Raw genomic sequence first — 4830 nt, forward strand, 5'->3', positions numbered from 1 at the left:
CCCAGGGCCTCCAGAGCAAGAGGGAGAAAAGGCCTGCTCTCCTCCTGTAAGGCCAGCTCAGCCTGGGTCCCCCAGGGCCAGTCCCAGCCTGGGCTGGGTCTGAATGAAAGCAGCTGCTTCCTGCTTTGCCTTTTTCTTTCACTTTGGGTTTTAACCCCAAAGTGAAACTAAAGACTGGGACGATGTGGGAAAGACGGTGAGGGTTAAGGCCTGGGAGGGCTGAACACCTGGGTTCTAATCCCAATAAGGCTGCCCACTCACTGGGACACCTGGGAGGAGACCAACTCCAGGCCTCAGTTTTCCCATTGATAAAATGGGAGGAAGGAACTAGGCTGGTGATTTTAAACTAGTCATTTTAAACTGGAAAAATTATAGAACTTCCCCTTCTTCATCCTACCACTGCTGAAGGCTGAAAGGGAGTGGCAGAAATGCCCTGTGGGGGACTCTAAAGGACCTTCCTGTTGGCTCAGAGGAGGCAAAACTGGCAGCAGCGTGGGGACCCTCCTGGTCTCCCTGATTACCTCTTCCTCACCTGTCACCCAATCACCTTCATCCTGAGCAGGCCCTGGAGTTCCAGCATCCTGGGGCAAATCAAATTCATCCTAGGCATGAGCCTGACTCTGTCCTGGCATAGCAATTGGAGACACCCACCAACAGCTGCCCCAGCCATCTATTAAGACTGACGGTAGCCCACTCAGGACTGGTCCAAACATCAGACTCAGTGACTCCAGGGTGCCTGGCACAGTGTCTAGCTAAGACCACTATAATCTGTTTTATGGGGTTTCCCCACTGGCTGGTTTACCAAAATTTCCCACTAGCCTCGTGACATGAGAAAGGTATGGATGAGCCTCCCCATTTTTCAGATGAAGAAAATTGAGGGTCAGAGAAGGGCAGGGACATAGTGGCCAAGCCTGCACCGGTATTTGGGAGCTCAGTAAATATTTGCTGAATAAATGAGTTCACTGGCCCAGCAGCTGCCAAGCAGGTGCAGCCCAAGCCAGAGAAACACAGGAAGGAGGATACAGTGTGGGAGGGAGGATGCTTCTCCCTGGAGACCAAGTCATAAACAGGTCCCAAGGTACCTACAACAGAATTCCCTCCACCCAATCCTGGCCCCATCTTGTCACCCCTCCAGCCCATTTCTTCCCTTCATTTCTCACTTCCTTCCATCAGCACCTTACTCTGGAAATACCTCATTGGCTGAGGACTACTGGGTGACACTGGCCAACCCCCTTCCCCTGTCTGGGCTGAACTGGAAAAGTCTGTTCTCAACCAAAGAAATGAATTTGAATCCAGGGGAGGTAGAGTGCTTTTTAAAAAATACACATTTTCAGAATGCAAAAGAAGGTAATTCAAAAACATCTAGCAGGGGCACCTGTGTGGCTCAGTTGGCTAAGCGTGCAACTTCAGCTCAGGTCATGATCTCACGGTTCATGAGTTCAAGCTCTGCATCAGGCTCTGTGCTGACAGCTCAGAGCCTGGAGCCTACTTTGAATTCTGTGTCTCCCTCTCTCTCTGCCCCTCCTGCACTCACACTCGTGCATTCTCTGTCTCTCAAAAGTAAATAAACATTAAAAAAACTTTTTTAAAAACATCTAGCAAAATTTTAGGTGCATAGACTCTTTGCAACAACAATTTCACTTGCAGGAATGGTTCCCACAGCTCCACAGGCATACATGCAGGCATACATACGTGTGGGGAAGGGTGCTCGCTGCAGCAATGCTCACAGCAGCAACACTGGAAACAACCTAAATGTCCTTGAGCAGAGGACTGGACAAACAGCTGGTGGTCCATCCACTGACAGACTGTCACATGGTCATGGAAAAGGAGGCCATGGACCTGTGTACATCTACAACATAGTTACACTTGCGTGAAGACAAAGCACAAAACAGCAGGCTGTAGGCAGAGAATATGCCACCATTTGTGTAATAAAAAAGGATGCTATTGACATAGCTGCCCATATATGAAGAGTATTTCTGGAAGGAAACATCAAGACTGTTCCCAGTGATCACTGAGGAGTGGAGGTGGGAGAGACCCTAATTTTTCATTGGGCACTTTTTTCTACAAAGTTTGAAAGTTTAGCCACATACACAAATTGCTTTTTCAATAAAAATGTAATTTCTACACATAAAAATAACTCTAACAAAATGCACCCAAAGAAACCTCTTGTATGTCTCAGGGCCCAGGCATCTGGATTTTGAGGCCTAGCCTCTACTGGTCTAGCCTTGTAGAACAGGTGGTCAGCCTGACAGTAGATGGAGGCAGCCTGGACATCATAGGGCTCTGGGCAGGGGGAAAATGTCAGACTCATAAAAAACTTGGTCTTAAGGCATAGGGAAGATGTGAATATGGCTTGACTGTGGAACAGGTTCAGCTAAGAGAGAGCTCCTACAGGGAGCAATAGGGAAATTATTATGTAAGGCTGGTAAGATGGGAAGAGGAAGGATTATTTCTTTCAAAATGGGATCCTAGCAAGTCCCTTCCTCTCTAATGCTTGGTTCCCACTCATGAGACCTGAGGGGGCTGGGCCAGAGTCCTTTCTAGGCATGAAATTCTAGGATCTGCCTTTATTTCATCTCATTTAATATTAAAGGAGGCAAGGGAGGGTCCCCAGCTCAGCACATGGCCATAGGGCTCCACACCTGTGCAGACTGTAATCAAATATTTGGAAGCTGGAGAAAATTCAGGCCAGGATGTTGAGTATAGCATCCCTCGGGCAACTCCCCCACCCCTTGTCCCCCAGGAGAAGGAGCAGATGGCCTTCTGCTGAGATGCCCTTCCTCACCTTCTTGTTAATTAAGTCATGACAAGACCTCTTTTGTCACTTTTGAAGTTCAGTTTGCAGAAATGTGCTGCCTTGGCTTGCTTTTCCACAATGCTCTAGGCTCAGGGCTCACAGACTACAACAATCTAGATCTAAGCCACAAGCCCAAATTACAGGGGTCTGAAGTGGAAAGAGTTCAGGGTGCGGGTCAGTGCTGGGGTAAATCCTGGCTAGACCTCAGTGATACTGTGCACTCTGGGAGGTGAGTGACTAAGTCTCTTAAGACTGCTCTGCTTGCCACTGTAGTGACAAGGCCAGCTCGCTGCCTGGCACTCAGCAGGCACTTAAATATTTGTTGAATGAATGAACAGCTCAGCCAGTGAATCCCAGAGTAACCTTGGTCAAGTCACTTTCTGGAAAACAAGGAGAACAAGAATAGTAATGACCTCCCAGAGGTGTATAAGATCTACTGAGATAAAGTGGATGAAAGTACTTTGCAAATCAAAAATAGGCTAAACAAATATTAAGGATCCAGAACCAACACGTGGAAAACAAAATAAAAAGAATGAATATATGTATGGATGGTCAAATTTGTGAGAAACCATGGGGCAAATGGTAAAGCATTAATCAAATGAATTACTACAATTGAAAGCGACAGTACAGGCTGCTTGCTCTAGTCCACTGTTCCAATGTCTGAGTATTTTCTCACAAGAGGCTGTGTCTATTCAGAAGCAGAACAAAAATCCCTCATCAAAACCTTTGTCTAGATTTTGGTATGAAAAAGATGGGTGCAGTTACAATCATATCTTGCATATAGTTGGGCTCAGAGAACATTTGCCAAAGTAGACTGGCATATGGGTCCTGGGGGTGTTTACCTCCCAGGGAGGCAAAGAAGAAGGGGAGTGAGCAGAGCACAGAGGATGTTGCTCTGCCTCATGACCCAAGGTCCAGCTCAGGGGGACACACAGAGGAGGAGAACGATTGGCCAAGCCATCAGTTTCCTAGCTGTGCAGTGGGGCCAACCCGTTGCTGCCTCCCATGGAAGCCGCTCGGTAAGTACCAGTTCCCTTCTCCTTCTCTCTGCCCAGGAAGTATCCTTGGCTGCAGCCTGCGAAATGGGAACTGGGCTCCATCACCTGGCTCTCCAGTGTCAAGAGCAACTTGGGACAAGTCCCCTCCTGTCTTTGTGGGTGGCTGATTCCTCTGGCTGGGCCAGGGAACACCCTCTCTAGTGGCAGCTGGCTGAGAATCCCAATGAACCCAGTCACGGACGAGCCACCGTTGGACTAGACACATATGAAGTCCAACTCTGGAGGCTGCTCACAGCCTGGTGAGTAAAACTGATGATGTGAAGGCCCCTCACTTCCCTGACTCTCCTACCTTGAAGAAATTCTAAACTGGCACCAGCCCCGACTTTCCAGATCTTTAGAGAGTAAGGGCTTATAGGCTTTAGGGGATGTATTTGTGTGCCCCCAATTCAACAGGCAAGAAGACTCAGATTCCTGGAACCCTGATGGTAAGAGTCTCTTTTCCAAGAAGCAGAGCTGAACTGTGGTAAGAGTCAGAATATGCAGTCAGCCCTGTCTGAGCCTCATTTTCCTTATCTGTAAAAGGAGGTCAGTAAGTCCCTTTGCCTCCAGCTTGGTGTAAGGATTTTCGACAGCACCCATGGAGGCCCTGGCACAGAGCCTGGCACACTGTAGCTATATAAGCAATTTGCTCAGATTGTTATTTCCTCCCCCAAAGCAGCAACACCCAACATCTTTCCCCCTGGGCCATCAAACCCCCAGACAGGCTCTCTTGAGAGAGCACGACACCCCCTGCTACCCTATATGTCCTTTCCCATCCCATGGGCTCCACCCAAACCTCACCCTCTTCTTTCAGCTGAATGCTTGCAATGCTTCCTCCCTGTCATCATTTTCATTCATTCCAATTCATTCAGCCTGATTCACCTTCTTGGCGGGGGGGGGGGGGGGGGGGGGGTGGTGCCTTGGGGGTGGAAATAACAATCCGAGCCCATTGCTTATATAGCTACAGTGTGCCAGGCTCTGTGCCAGGGCCCCCTC

The 4830-nt window shown here is 48.7% G+C and overlaps 1 protein-coding gene and 1 long non-coding RNA gene across 2 annotated transcripts in view; one reads left to right on the forward strand and one right to left on the reverse strand.

Annotated features, from left to right (window-relative positions):
• The window catches only part of DLGAP4 (DLG associated protein 4), a 65415-nt gene that overhangs the window by 54851 nt on the left and 5734 nt on the right, over positions 1–4830 (reverse strand). The window lies entirely within an intron of this gene.
• Positions 1–4830, forward strand: part of LOC125936655 (uncharacterized) — a 14713-nt gene that overhangs the window by 5321 nt on the left and 4562 nt on the right. Inside the window, exon 4 of the long non-coding RNA XR_007462089.1 lies at positions 3853–4094. This is a non-coding gene — a long non-coding RNA (uncharacterized LOC125936655). The remainder of the gene's footprint in view (positions 1–3852; positions 4095–4830) is intronic.

This window comes from Panthera uncia (genome assembly GCF_023721935.1).
Source record: "Panthera uncia isolate 11264 chromosome A3 unlocalized genomic scaffold, Puncia_PCG_1.0 HiC_scaffold_11, whole genome shotgun sequence".
NCBI classification, from domain to species: Eukaryota; Metazoa; Chordata; class Mammalia; order Carnivora; family Felidae; genus Panthera; species Panthera uncia.